Source organism: Vulpes lagopus, chromosome 19 (assembly GCF_018345385.1).
Source record: "Vulpes lagopus strain Blue_001 chromosome 19, ASM1834538v1, whole genome shotgun sequence".
Taxonomy (NCBI): domain Eukaryota; kingdom Metazoa; phylum Chordata; class Mammalia; order Carnivora; family Canidae; genus Vulpes; species Vulpes lagopus.
The window spans coordinates 49,661,998-49,677,593 of NC_054842.1; the positions used below are offsets into that span (position 1 = coordinate 49,661,998).

The window sequence follows — 15,596 nt, forward strand, 5'->3', positions numbered from 1 at the left end:
TGCTTTGTCTATGCTTCACAGAGCTCATTAAAAATTTAAATTATTTTATTTATCTTGATTTCCTTCTTAGTTGTTTGCTTAGTTCCCCACCGAAATATAAACCCATGAGGAAAAGAAACATGCTTTATTCATTATTGAGTACCCAGAAGTTCTCTCATTCATAGTAGGAAGGCTCAACAAATACCTCCCGATGGAATATAATACAGTATTTTAGAATGCTACGTTTAGGCAAGAAGTACCTCCTACATTTGAATTTAAAAGTTTATACTGTATTTACTGAAAGGTCTGCTGTAACTATTGAGGCTATAGTTACTGTTGTTAGTGAGAAGAAAGGCAAGTGTGTGTGGTCACCCAGCCAGGGTAGCCTTGTGACATGTGACCTAGGATGCTCTGTACGGCACAAACAGCACATTTACTATCAAACAGGAAAATATTGATTATCAGAGTTTTGGTGATGTGTTTACCTGCCACTCTCATGTAGAAGGGATAACAAAAAGTGCAAAAAAGACCGATCAGGGGCAGATTAAATACAGATGTCCTCACGGAGAGACAGCAGCAAACTATCAAAAAGCTCTAATGCCCACATGAATGAGTACACGTAGACATGCCCATAAAATTGAGGGAAAACTGCATTTGAATGAAATTCCAAATGTAGGGCAACAGACTCAATTTCATACAAGATCCTGGGATTCTGAAGAAAAAAGCATAATAGCAAAGAGTGAGCTGATTCCCAAAGTGGAGATTCCTGCTGCCCAGAAATTTTGATATGTCACGAAGAAGTGGGATGTGCCCCGGGTATCTCACGCCTGCTCCACTGTGCGGACAATAGCATGACAAGGAACGTATCCTTGAGCAGAAAGACAATGTCAGTCGCTTCTTCGTAGGTAAGTGTGGATGAGTCCCTCACAAAACATTAAACTCTCTCGTGTCTTGGTCGTACCCCCAAAGTCATTCTAGCTCGATTTGATTGTTTTCACCTTTTCAAGAACCACATGGTAACATGGAATGACACCTCCACTCAAGGCATAGTGGTGATTTCTTTCCAGCGTTGTCCATCACTGGGTCAGTCGGGATTCATGGACAAGGGCCGCACATCTAAAAACTCTCTGAACACGGTAGACACTATTCCCGAGCCGTGGCCCACGGCGGATTCTAGTTCTTAATTTGTATTTGCTCGCAAATTACTTCTTCTGACAAAGGCTATATTTAGCTGAACTATGTGATTTGATTTGCAAATCCTTCACCCCCACACACATATATTTAAGTGATTGTTTCAAAGTTCACAATCATTACTTTGTGAGGGAGGACGGCAGAGGGTATAAGTAAAGTAGGTGTAGGTGCATTTGCTTCCACCAAGAGTAAAAAAAGGCCCCTTAATACGAAGAGTTAAGCAGATTTCTGAAGGTGAAAAGGATTCCTATCATCTGGCCTGTGTGGATGGTGGAAACAGACCAAGCCCTTCGGAAAGCCACCCACGCGGAGTGAAACTGCTTTGCTAGGGTTCATTGCTTTTGTCACCGTTTCTGGGAAAACGATTCCAAATGATGGGCCTACACTTAATACAACTCCACAGTAAACAGGAGTGTGCCGTCTGTCGTGTTAATTGGAACAAACTTGCAGTGGCAAGTTGAGCCTCGCAGAGAAGCCCTTCCTGAGAAAAGTTTGTTGTGAAATTGTAGGGTCACACTAAATACACTTTATTGTTCCATGGAGCTGTTTTTAAAATGCAGTAATCAAGACGTTGTTTTAATTTCATTTTCTCTTTATATACATAGATGTGTGGGTACATGTGTGCGTGCGTGTATGTGTGTGTGTGCATGTGGATATTCCTAAAGTCCTCTTAATTTCCTATCATCCAAGTGATTGTTTTGCCTTACTATAGTGTATTAGTTTGCATGGTTTGAACCATGACTCTGTAACAAACTACCACAGTCTGAGTGGCTTACAACAGAAATCTATTTTCTCGAAGTTCTGGAGAATGGAAGTCCAATATCAATATGGCGGCAGGACTGGTTTCTGTTGAGGGGTCTCTCCTTGGCCTACAGATAACGGACACCTTGCTGCCTCCTTGCATGGTCTTTCCTCGGTGTACACATGCCCCTGGTGTTTCTCTGTGGGTTCAAGCTTCCTCTTTTCATAAGGACACCAGGTTGCATGCAGGCCTTCCGCAGCAGACTTCTCTCTTGCATCTCTTCCCTGGAAGTGGGAGCACAGGATGAAAGAATTACAGAGTTGTTGAGTGTGGAGAAGATACACATCTGTAAGCTAGTGAAGAGTCTTGATGTGGAAGGAGACTAGTCAAAGAAATTAATGAGCCTTGTTAACCACTGCTGTCTCCCTCCTCTCCCCCTCGCACCTAACTCAGTGCCTGGAATACAGTAAGGGGCCAACAGTGTATTAGTTGAGATAAATTGAAGAGTCAAGGGCTTTCTAAAGTCATAGCCTCTTCACTGGCCTCTGTGTTTCTATCTTTGCCCCACTGCAATCTCTTCAACTCCAGCAGCTGAGTGATCCTTGGAAAGTATAAACCAAGGCATATAATCATCAGAACTTTCCAGGGACTCCCATTCTCACAAAGACCAAAGCCAAGGTCTTTTTAATGGCCTGTGAGACCCTATGAGATTAGCCTTTATCCCTCTGAACTCATCTCCTGCTTTCAGCTTTGTTCACAAGCCTCTACCCACTGTGCCTTCTTTGCTGTTTGCCCAACACGCCACATGTACGGCCATCCCAAGGCCTTGGTGCCTGAGCATTTCCCTACCTGGAATGCTGTTAACCCTAAGATTTTGTCACTGCTCACAGCCTGCAACGTGCAAGATTTTAAATGGAGACAACCCTCCCCTCCGCTGCCTATTCACCTCCCTTATTTACTTTTCTTTCTACTCTTTATGAATCTCTAACAAATAATTTACTCACTTATCGTGCTGACCATCTATTTTGCATCACCCAAACGGGAGCTCCAGGGGGACAAGGATGTTTGCTTTCCTAGGACTGAGAACACAATAAGTGTTTAGTAAACACGTATTTAAAAAAGCAAAAGTCGGGATCCCTGGGTGGCGCAGCGGTTTGGCGCCTGCCTTTGGCCCAGGGCGCGATCCTGGAGACCCGGGATCGAGTCCCACATCAGGCTCCTGGTGCATGGAGCCTGCTTCTCCCTCCGCCTGTGTCTCTGCCTCTCTCTCTCTCTCTCTCTGTGACTATCATAAATAAATAAAAAATTAAAAAAAAATTAAAAAAAATAAATAAAAAAACAAAAGTCCTGAATGGAAACATAGGGAAATGTTGTGAATTCAGGAAAATCAGTGTTTTTGGAGACAATGGAAAAGTTGAAGGATCCATTAACAAAGAAGAGACCAAAAAATGTTCTCAGAATGAACCAGAGAGGATGTTTTAAGATTATTAAATGAAAAGTAGAGCCTTCTGGACACAAGAAAGAATGGGGAGGGAGGGAAGGAGGAAAGAAGGAAGAAAGGAGATTGATGTTGATTTGATGTTGATTTGATCAGGTGTTTGCCAAGCTGTCCCTCTTCAGAGTGTCTTCACTCCTTGGTGGAAGATTCCTCGTCAGAGGAGGAGCCAGATAAGGACTTCAGCTCTCAGCGTCCAAATCTGCCCTCAATATTATATCTTTAACTTTTTTAATCTCTCAGTAGGATTTAGTTTTGAGGGGAAGTGGGTGTGAGGATGGGGTCACTTGGGCAACGGGCACTAAGGAGGGCACATGGCGAGATGAGCACTGGAAGTGATCCTATATGCTGGCAGATTGAATTTAAATAAAACCAAAACTTACAAATTTAAAAAAATTAAAAATAAAAAGATTTTGTTTTGGAAAAAAAAAAAGAGATTGAAAACAACGATCAAAAAGTGAAAGTACCGTCATGAAGTGCATTGTGCATGGGGGGGGTGGGTAACGCCTCCTGGGGCCAAAGGTCTGAGTCACGGAAGGGGACTGTGGGGCATCCTTGTGTCAGTGGCCAGGCCCGAGTTCTGGACAAGGCCGGACGGGAGGGCAGGGCTGCAGCAAAGGAGAGGCCCAGACTGGCCTCAGGCAAGGGCACCCCGGACCTCAGAGATCAGGGGCCAGGTGGGCGCGTGCCAAGAAAGTAGAACTCTGCTCCGGAGGCAGCTCAGCTGCGTGTGGACACGGGGTAAGTGTGCAGGGCACTGACTTCACAGCTTCGCAGGCCCCTGAGATAAGAACACAAAGGCCTCCTTGGAAGTGGGTCAGCGTGGAATGCGGTGGGAATATAAAGGCCGTGGGGTTTGGGGTGTGAGGAACAATGATGCCGCCCCCACGCTGGCCGAGCTGGGGACGCCGATTGTCGCGGCTGGACCTTGAGGAGTGGGCTTCCTTGTTCAGCAGGAATTCGGGCCGGCCGTGGCCTGGCCGCAGGCCCGCTGAGGATCTGTGACTCGTTGCAAACCACGAGGCCTATACAAGGATATATTGTCCGTGAACTTGAAGGAGCTTATCTACTACCCTGGCTCTTGACTGTGAGTAGTTCAGTTGTTTTGTTCAAAGATTGGCCGTCACATGCCTCCCAACAGAGAGGACACATAGAGCTGGGACACATGACAGAAAGCCTCTGCTTAGCTGATAAAGGGTGATGGGCGCGTGATTGGTTCTTCTGAGTCTTGGCCCCCGGGGTGCACAGTAAGTCAGCAACTGGGAGCAATGCATAGGTCAAAGGAGAGGCAAAGTAGACACCGGGGGGCGTCAGATGTTTGTAGAGATTAGTAGGCACCAGGGGTCAGATTCTTGCAACCTGTAGAGACAGTGGCAATGCCAAAGAGGAGGCTGCGTGAAGAGGACGGGCACATTCTGCTCCTCTGGCCAGGGCAGCCCCCGACACTTAAATTTTAGCGGCCCCTCCGTGGACTTGGTCTACTGCTTCCGGGCCCCGAGCTTCTCTCTGGGGGGCGGAAATTGCTACTACAAGATCTGAACACCTAGGGTTTGGGGGTGATTGTTTCCTGTTGCCCTCAAAAGGGGCACAATCCCAGCCCAGTGTCTGTTTATGGAGGCCCTTGCAGCTCAGCCGTCAGAAGAACCAAGGGGCTGAAGGAACTGAAGACCCCGTCACTCCAGAATGTAGCATGGGCCGGGGTTCAAGGACATGCCACAGAGTCCGACGGGCGCTGCAATATGCTGCAGGATGAGTCCGAGAGGGGAAAGGTTGGCCCGGGCCAGGGTGCCTGGTTTCAAGTCCCACTCGGACCACTGCTTGGCTGCATGACTTGGGCCAGTCCCTCTTTGTCTGCCTTCGTCTCCTCTTCTGTAAAAGGACAGGACAAGGATCGGACCCACGGCACAAAGTGAGTTGATTCGTGGAAAGAGCTCATCCTAGAGTCAGCAATTAATAAATGGTCACTATGTGAGGATCAAACTGTTCCTATCGTCGCTGTGCTCAAGGGCAACAGCGGAATCAGACTCCTGCTCTTCCCAGTAAAATAATAATAATAATAATAATAATGATAATAAATAAGCCTCTTGAGTAACAACTTAATTAGTTACTTAGTGTCTGGATGTGATGCTCGATAAATAAAGTCATAAAAACACGTAGGCCCAGGCATGTCAACGACGCGTCCTCCTCTTTCCTCCTTTATGTCCCCAAATGAAACAGGTTCATGGCAGACTCACTACTTTATTCCGTCCGTCTGACCCCCCGCCCCCCGACAGTAATTTGAACTTTAACAACCATTCATTCAAACATTAAGCTTCTCAGCAGGTCTGTAAGCCTAGACACCTCATAGGCACCTCACTAGCAACATCCCAAAAATCGAAGCCTGGCTCCTCCCTCTGTCTTCCTGGGGTTTGTCAATATATTCAGCTATTTCAGACTCCTCTGCTTTGGCGCAGTTCTTACTGAATTTCCCTCAAATTCATCTCTTTCTTTGATGCTTTACTACTGAACTTCCCTGAATCAGGGCTTCCTGCCTGGACTACTAGACGGGATTCCTGCTCTAATCTCTCACTGTCTCTGGTCTCTTTCCTTTTCTAGAAACCCTCTCCTCCTCAACACAGTCGTCGTGATGACCTTTCTAAAATGCAGATCTGATTCAGCTTATACTTTCATTACCTACAGTTTGAAGTCGAAGCCCTGGGCAAGATATTTATGGTTCTTCATGGTTTCAATTTACCTTTCTAGTCTTGCCATCCACCACCAGCGGTCCCCCCGCCCCCCGCCCCACACATGTTCAGCCTTTTAGGCTACTGGCTGATTCCTGCCCACTACCTCCCTATCCCCAGCACACAGGAGGAGGAGGATCCTTCTGGGTTTTGGCTCACGCTACTTGCATTCTTTGAATACCCTTCCTTCTTTCTCTACCCTGGAAATCTCCACTCTGTCTCTAAGGTCCAGCTCAAATGTCACTGCCCTACAGATTTCTTTGCCTTAAGCTATCTTCCCCAGAATCCCTTGGCCTGGGCTTACCTACCATTTTAATAAAGCATAAAGGTATAACTAGAGTAAAAGTCACAAGTTTAAGTGAATAAATGGTTCACTGTGCCAATTACATTAGGTGCTTTTTAAATATGAACTCTCTTCTTAAGCATTTTAACCTCAATAACTAGCCCAAGTCTTAGGACAGAATAGGGGCTCACATAATAGGTTTACTGACTGAACGAATGTAATGAATCTTCTACATACGGTGTATTTTTACTCCTAATCAGCACAATCAAACAAAGGGAGATGCACTTCCTTGCCTTGTTTTCAGTTACTTATTTACTAATTTCTTTTTTTTTTTTTTAAGATTTTATTTATTTATTCATGAGAGACACAGAGAGATGCAGAGACACAGGCAGAGGGAGAAGCAGGCTCCCTGCAAGGAGTCCGATGTGGGACTCGATCCCGGGTCTCCAGGATCACACCCCAGGCTGACGGCAGACATTCAACCGCTGAGCCAGCCAGGCGTCCTTCTATTTACTAATTTCTAGCAGTCTATTTATGGGTAGGTAAATGCCACACTAAAACGATGATTCTGCTTCTCTTTTGGAATGCCAGTGGACTTAGCCAGAGGAAAGAGGGGACAACCCCCCTTTATGCATTCATTTGATTGCCGTTATGTGTCACTCCCTGTTCTAGGTTCTGGGGATTTGGGGAAAAGAAAAATAGACAATATCCCTACTCTGCAAGAACTTCAATTCTACAAAGGAGAGAAAGAAAATAAACAGGTAAACAGAAAAACAAGGTTATAGTGACTATTGATAAAAACTATGAGGATCGTAAAATGGGGTGATATGTACTATTGTAATTAGAGAGGGGAGTTACATGGGGTGGTTACAATCCTCACCAGCTGCGAATGTTGAAAATGAGCCAGCCCTGGAAAGATCGGGAGGTAGAGGGGATAGGAGGGCAATCTAAAGACAGGAATCCACTTGGCGGGATGAGCACTGGGTGTTATGCTATATGCTGGCAAATTGAATTCCATAAATAAATAAATAAATAAATAAATAAATAAATAATAAACAAACAAACAAATAAAGACAGGAATCAGGAGAAGCAAGGAAGCAGTGTAACTGGCACATTTAGCAAGGGGACCATGCAGTGGACCAGATACTCTTCTATCTGCTTTCCGTGTTTCAGCCTAATACCTGACTACATCCTTGAAAGAAGGCTACCCACATTTTATAGAAAGGGAAAAAAGTGGAGGTGGAAGCTACAGTCACTCTAAATGAGTGACTGTCTGAAAAGTCCAGGATCAAAAGTCAAGCTGAAGCAAAATGATCCTTAGTTATCACTCTTCACTGTCTCTTACTGACCCAGTGTGAACAGGATAAGCGCAAATACGCCAGACACTCGGAACGTATTGTTGATGTACAATAAACAATGCTGTCCACCATTGAGGCTAAGTCTATTATATTCAGCTTTTTTGCAAATTAATATACCCCCTCCAAAAAAAAATTTTATTTATTCAAGGCTGAAATAGCAGATTAAACAAATAAGAAAATGCTGCCATGAAGCAACTATGAGCACTTCAAAAAGAAGATTTAGCTTCTAGTGAATACAATGAACAAATATACCTTTGTTCTATTAAAAAACTTAATCTATCAGAGGTCAGTAACCACCAAAAGGCTAATTAAAAAATTAATGAATATCCCACGCAACTTCCTTCCCTTGGGCCAGAATAAATTTGAGGTGATACGCAATTTAATTATACCTACATTGGAAGAAATTCCTTAAGTGGAAGATAACGACACCAACGTTAGAGCAGTACCTCAGTTAACAGATCTAGAAAACTTGGCCGGTTGCTTTAAAGAATCGGGCTGCAGATTTTTAGAATGTCCACGAGGACAAAGATGACCTTCAAAATCCTGTGCGAGAAACATCTTCCTCTCAACTTCACGGATTCAGGTTTTGAGGAACTGGTCTTTGGAGAAGAGTTAACACAGGAACACTTTGCCTGTCTAGCAAGGACCAGAGGGTCGTGACAGATCATAAAAAGGAAGAGAAGAAGGATTGGGCCAGCATGCTCCTCAACCATCTGAGAAACTAGTCACCAGTAAATTTCTGAGTTCTAGACACGTGGCGGAGGATATATTTTTCCTTTCAGGTTTACTTTTCTTATCCTGGTGGGAATCCCCTGGTAATACTAAGTACCTTACCTTACATTCAAAAACCTCCTTAGAAACAAGGACCATGGTTATCAGTTTGATTTTGGGAGCAAGAAGGTGGAAACAAGGTTTCCCCGGCCTCCTGGAGTCTTCTCGCTTCAGAAGAGGTACAGAGTGTGGTTCATAAAAGGCTCTCATTATGTACAAGGAAGCAAACAATTTGTAGGGTTTTCTGCACTTGCCTTTGAGATCTGTGATCAATTAGATTTTAGGAGGCTGTGAAAGAATGATTCAATTAAATTGAGATTTTTTTTTTTTTTTAAGGCACAGATGAAGGAGAACTGGGAGTTTTATTTTTAAACTAAAGCCCTAGAGTTTTAATAAAATATGCAGTAGTCATTATTTAAGGCACTCTCTGCCTCTTTGGTCCTTCTCAGCAAAGCTGGAAGAACTTTAAAGAGCATGTGATTTCCATTTTACCCCATGGGTCCATGTCTTTTGGTCAGTGTGGAAACCAAGCCTAAAACAACAACCAAAGAAAGTTTGAATTTACATCTAGGATAACAAACAGGTTTCACATTTCCTGCCAAATCCAATCAATTAGAGGTGGCTGCCTGGAGTTCTGCGTTGAGCAGGATGGTAAAGTGCACGGGGTCATAATAGTGCTGAAGAAACTAGAATGGATCACTTATGTTTACCGTGGACTCCGAGAGGGAGTGCGACAGTGCTTGTAAGCATTTGCTGACTCTGATGAGGACATTCAAGCAACAATGGAGACAGATGATTCAGGAGGAAAAATAAAACTTCCATAGAAAGAAGCGAGAGAACATAAAATGTATATGTGTGTATAATGCCTCAAGAAGAAATCCATTCATTCATTCATTCAACAAATATTTGTGTGATTATTAATATTAATAATATAATTTATATGTTATATCTAAAATAAATATAGTTAATGTTTAAGATATTTACATATTAAGCATATATTAAAATAATATAAATTATGTCATAGGCAACTAGCAAAATAATAAGCATTTATTGAGTGCATCATTCCCGGTGCTAGAGATAAGAGGAAACAAAACGAATTTCCAACTCTCTTATATTCCATGTGAGGGAAAGACCTAAAGAAAAGCTCAGAAGAAGAACTAGCAAAGGAGACTGAAAAGAAGCAACGAGCGAGAGAGGGAAACCACAAGAAAGGAGTAACCTATAGGCCAAGTGAAGAAAGTGTCTCGAAAAGGAGGGAACGATCAACTGTGTCAAATGCTGCTGCTGGGCCAATGAAGTGAGCCTTGGGAAATGATTATTGGATCTGGCAACACAGGTCACTGATGATCTTGGTGAGAACAATTGGGGTGGAGATGTAGGGGAGAATTAGCCCAGCTGGAGTGGGCCCAAGGGACTAGGAGAGAAGAGGCAGTGGAGATAGTGAGTGTACAAAACTCTTCAGTAGTGTTTATTGTGAGGGGAATGGGTGGTGGCTGGGAGCGATGGTGGTAACGAGAGATGAAGTCAGGTTTATAGGGTCAAGGGGATGATCTAATGAAGAATATATTGATGACTCGAAAGTGGGGAGAGAAAACCACAGAACTTAAATGTTGGAGGAGGCACTTGAGGATGGGAAACAGACCCAGCGCCAAGAGAAATGTGGGCCATATGTAGGAGGAAAAGAACTCTTTCATGGTGGCAGGAAAATGAGGCAGAAGGTGTAGGTACAAGGTGGTTTGCTAGGCTTTTCTTTTTTTTAAGATTTTATTTATTCATGAGAGACAGAGAGAGGCACAGACACAGGCAGAGGGAGAAGCAGGTTCCCTGTGGGGACCGTGATGCGGGACTCGATCCCGGGACCCCAGGATCACAACCTGAGCAGAAGGCAGATGCTCAACCACTAAGCCACCCAGGCGTCCCTATTTGATAGACTTTGGGATGAGACTCTGTGGAAATGCTCTTCTGATGGTTGCTCTTTTCTCAGTGAAATAAAAAGCTAGATCATCAGCTGAGAGTAAAGACAAAGTTGTAGCCATGTGACAAAAATGGAAAAGATGTCAATTAGGAGAGTGAGAATTAAATAGATCAAGGACATCCAGCAGAATCGCCAGGAAGTAGCACCAGGGACCTGCTTGAAGGGTAATGATCATAAATTTAAAACAAGATTCAGTCAATTGATACTGAAAAATGCCTCTCATTTTTTTAAATACCCATTTTTATTCCAATAACGTTGTTGGGAAAAGATATTAAGCTAGGTCTTTGAACTTTAAAATAACGGCCAAAGCAATCTCTATGAAGTTGATTGATTAAATTATAGTATTCTATTAAAGATAATTTCCTGATTTTGATCATTTTTCAGTGGTTGTGGAAGAGAATTTGCTTGTTTTTAAAAAATCCACAGTGAGGTATTTGAGGGGGAAGGGACATCACGTCTGCAACTTACTCTCAAGTGGTTCAAAAAGAGAATAATATCTAAGTATAAAATTAAATACATATACAGACATTACTATATGTGTACATACATGATATATATTATGTACATATGCATATATACATAGAAAGAGAGATAAAAAGAAAAGGAGAGTAAGAGCCAGACAGAGATACAGTAGAGCAAATATAGCAAATGTTAATAATTTGGGGGGAAACTGGGCAAAAAAAATCTGAGATTTCTTTATAGTAGTCTTGCAACTGTCCTGTAAGTTCAAAATTATCTCAAAAAAAAAAAAGAAAAAGCCTGGCCAGTCCTTTCTCAAGTCTGTATTTGAAATGAAATACATTTGGAAAATCACTAAAATTTTCTGTTTTATCTTGATTCCTCCCTGTAGCCTTATAAAGAAAGTCGTGATTTAGAAATTTTAAGTAACTGTTTAGAATTTGTATGTGAGGATAAAAGTCAAGGCAAGACCGATGCTAGTTTATTTTGTTTGTTTGTTTGTTTGTTTTGACAAACACTGCTTGTGTCTCTGCCTCTCTCTGTCTCTCATGAATAAATAAATAAAATCTTAAAAACATAAAAATAAAATAATAAATAAAATAAATAAAAAATAAAATAAAAAAGCCAAACAGTGCTAGTTTATTTTGAATCTGTGTTTCAAAGCATTAGGGAAATCCGCCCTTGAGATGTAAATTTCTGCACAGAAGGAACGTGGCTACACTAAGTGTAGACCCTCTCTCTGTTTGCATTCTGCCCTGCACTGTGCAACATAAGAAAAAGCATCTTATTCAACACAAAACTCCACCAACCACTGTGACTTCCTCTCTCTCCCTTTCCACATCTAGTCCAGGAGAAAATGCTCTTGCTTTGGTCTCCCCTATCCATCCTAAAACTCTTCTCTCAGTCTCCCTCTCTGATTGTCGCTCTGGTCCATGTCCCCACCATCATTGCCCCGTAGACCTGCTCTCACTATTTCTTCTCCCTCCAACCCATTCTCTAAGCAGCAACCAAGGCCATCTACTTACAGTCAGTCAGGTCCCAATACAGCACTGTATGTTAACTACACTAGAACCGGGAGGGGGGGGGGGTGAGATGTTTGTGTCATTAAAAAAATAAAGCCAGTCGTGTCTAAATGTTTAAAATATTCCAATGCACCTAGAATTTTCTGGGCTTTGCATATGCCTCCAACATCTCTCTCTCTCTCTCTCTTTTGTCATTCCACATGCTCCAACCATGCTAAACTTTCTACAGCTCCTTAAATAAGCCATATCTGTCCCCAGATCAGCAGTCTTGGACTGCTCTTCTTCTTGATCTCCCTCATCTTAATTTTTTTTGTCAACAAAGATTTATGGAGCATCTCCTATGTGCTCAGGCACTGTTGTAGGTCTTGTGGTTAGAATAATGAAAGCAACAGACATGGCCTTTTCACGGGGCTTACATTTGTAGAACCTTCAGTGAATGTAATTTGGCACACCCTCTCTAAAACAAAGCAAAACAAAACCCGACAATTTCTGGATGCAGAATCAGATGCGGTAGAATTCACTATTTGGAAGAAGAGGAAAAAATTCCAACCACTTTCTGGGCGTTAGAAGTTCAGGTCCCTTTCTTCTGAGATATCCGTAGGCAAGTTCCTAGATAGGCCTACATGCTAAGGCGTCCAGATGGCAGCCTGCCTTCACCTCTTCACCCTGAATACTCCATCGCTTCCAGAGACTCTGCTCTCACAGGGGCCCCAGGCAAGACAGGGGCTCTAAAGCTTAAACTTCATTGACTTCACGGGAAATTGGCCTCCAATCTATGAACAAGACAGATAACATACGATTATGCCAAAAAATATTTCCAGACAGTGACAAGTGATAGAAGAATTTAAAAGTAGGCAATGTGATACAAAATGCATGGGCAGGCGATATTAAATATAGTGATGACGAGGTCCTTAAACTTGGTTCCAGAGTAAAGATCATACAAAAGCCAAAACACCTACAAAGGTCACAATTTCTTTGGTGTCTTGACTATTTATTTCCCTTGCAGCGAATTTTCAGAAGGGATTACATGGAAGGGTAGCAGAAGGCTACATCGTGCTTATTATAATACAAAACTCTTCTGTATCTTAAAAAAGATCCATAAATATAGTTTTCAGAGAAAAGAAAGATTTTGCCATGAGATAAATAAAGCTAATAAGGGAAAGCAATCAAGACCAGCAGCAGTCACTTTTATGTTTGAGATGGTGGTTCAGACCATGTTGCAGAGTATTCAAGGCATATCATGCTACCCAAAGCCCTTTTGGAAATTGTCTTCAAACTCCAGGGTCTCTATTTAAATAGAAGTGCATAGTGTGGTGTGTTAGAGGAAGGAATGAAAAGAACGAAGAGGAAGTTCAATTTTAATAGAAGACAAAGAGCTAGAGATGAAGAGAGAAGACATGAAAATGAAAAAAAATGAAGTTCGCAAGGACCCACATCTTAAATGATGAAGACCCAAAGGCTGTGTATCAAGGTACTAAAAGGTATGGTCACGTAGAGTTAGAGAGAAAGCAAGATTGTCGGTAGCATCACACTGTCTCAATCTGGGATGAGGAAAGAGACAAACACTCCAAATGTTTCTAAACCTTTATTGAACCACTTCTTTTAATCTTCTTGCAACTGAATTTTGTCATTTTACAAGAACTCTACTTAGCTCCGAAAGATTATTTTAACAAAAGAGTATTTCAATTCAGGAGTTTAGAGAAATTAGTCAAATGGAGTTGGCCGTCTTAATGACCACGCTGGCTTTCATCTTCATGGAGATAATGTGCTCAGACACTCAGAAACGGAGACCTTTTCCCAACTGCTCTTTCAGATCCTCCTGCCAGATAAGTTCAGGAAAAAGGATGCAAACTAGCTGCTGAGAATTTCAGTCACAGAACTCCTTCCATCAGCCTGCTCATCTTTTGTGAGGATGTGAGGGGTAGGGGCCTGGCTAATTTCTTTTTGTTTTAAGATAGAGACAAACTGAGGGTTACTGGAGGGGAGATGGGTGGGGGGATGAGGTAACTGGGTGATGGACATTAAGGAGGACACTTGATGGGATGAGCACTGGGTGTTAAATGCAACTGATGAATTGCTAAATTCTACCCCAGAAACTAATAATGCACTATATGTGAATTAATTCATATTAAATTTAAAAATTTTAAAACAAGAGAGCAATGGTTTAAAAAAAAGGAAAAATTTGTAAGCAAATCTGTATATGATAAAAACAAAATGTCTCTCTTCGAGAAAGATACACACACGTTTATGTACATATACGCGTTTAATGTTTTACACAAGTTGCATTGTATGCCAACGAGAATTTGAATCTTCACATTTTTTTTTTTCGATTTGGTTAACTGTTGGCACAATACCTTTCAAAGAAATGATATATTTTGTTTTCCTGCCAGTAGTGTCTGCACGTGTCTAGTTCTCCATACCCTCCCTAACACTGGATAGCAAACCTTTTTTGATTTTGTTAATCTGAAAGGTGAAAAAGATCACCAATGTTTTGCTTTTGTTGACTTTAATTAGGAATGAAAGTGAGTATGTTGTCACGTCTTTTGCTATTTACATTTTTTCCACCAAGTATTTAACGCCGTTGCATGTTTTTCTACATATATTTGTATGTTTTTCTGCATTCATTTTCTTTTATGTGGCCATTTGCATAAACCATTTGGAAACTTAGAGAATTTGCCGTTCGTAAGCTTTATCTGTTACAAATACTTTTCCAAGTTAGTCTTTTCACTTTTTTTTTTACAGAATTATGCTTAGAATCTTCCTGCAAGTACAATTTTTTGACTTTTGTGGCTTTGGTGTTTGGTGTCCTGCCTAGGAAGCCTCCCCATAACAAGATTGTATATAAGTTTACTCAATTTTTCTTTTAGTAATTTTATAGTTTTATTTAAAAATCTTTGATGTACTTAGAAATTATTTTGATATTCACATTAAGCATTATTTATTCCAAATATACTTATTTATTTATTCGAAATTTATTCATGTTTTTTTTTCCAAACCATTAGCAAATTTTTCTAATGTTGTTTATGAATCTTTTTCCCCCACTGATTTGATATGGCACCTTCCTAATATGCTAATTTTCTATAAATAATTGCACCAATCACTGGATCCTTTATTATGTTTCCTAGGTATTTTTCTTCCTGGTATTAAACTCTTTTAGGTATTTTAATTTGATTACTTGTTTTATTACCTGGTAGATAATAATAGACAAAATAATAATAGATAATACAAAACAAAACAAAATAATAGACAAAACAAAAATAGATAATAAAACTAGTTTTATTACTTTTCTTTTCGAGGATTGTCCTTTCTATATTTGTATGTTTACTTTCACAAGTTTACTCTGATAACGTTTTGTCCAATTCCCCCCCAACCTTTTGGTGTTTCCGTCAGATTGAATGACTTGAATTAGTAAGTTAAATTAGGATTACTTGACCATTTTTCTTATTTACCCACAAATGAGGTTTAATTTCCTTTATCAATCTCAATAGTTTCAAAAATGTAGTCATAAAAGTCTTAGAGATTCTATACATTTCTTATTGAGTATTTATCTTGTATATAACCATTGTGAATGGGATCTTTTCTTCCTTTTTAACCAACA

At 41.3% G+C, this 15,596-nt stretch overlaps 1 protein-coding gene across 2 annotated transcripts in view; it reads left to right on the top strand.

Moving 5' to 3' along the window:
- Nucleotides 1-4,010: 4,010 nt before the first annotated feature.
- MME (membrane metalloendopeptidase) overlaps nucleotides 4,011-15,596 on the top strand; it is a 137,339-nt gene continuing 125,753 nt past the window's right edge. Inside the window, exon 1 of one of the 2 annotated variants that reach the window (XM_041733930.1) lies at nucleotides 4,011-4,148. The gene's annotated coding sequence lies outside the window, so the exon portion shown is untranslated. Of the gene's footprint in view, nucleotides 4,149-4,360; nucleotides 4,495-15,596 lie in introns of those variants that run through there. The other variant, XM_041733928.1, reaches the window with a different exon arrangement.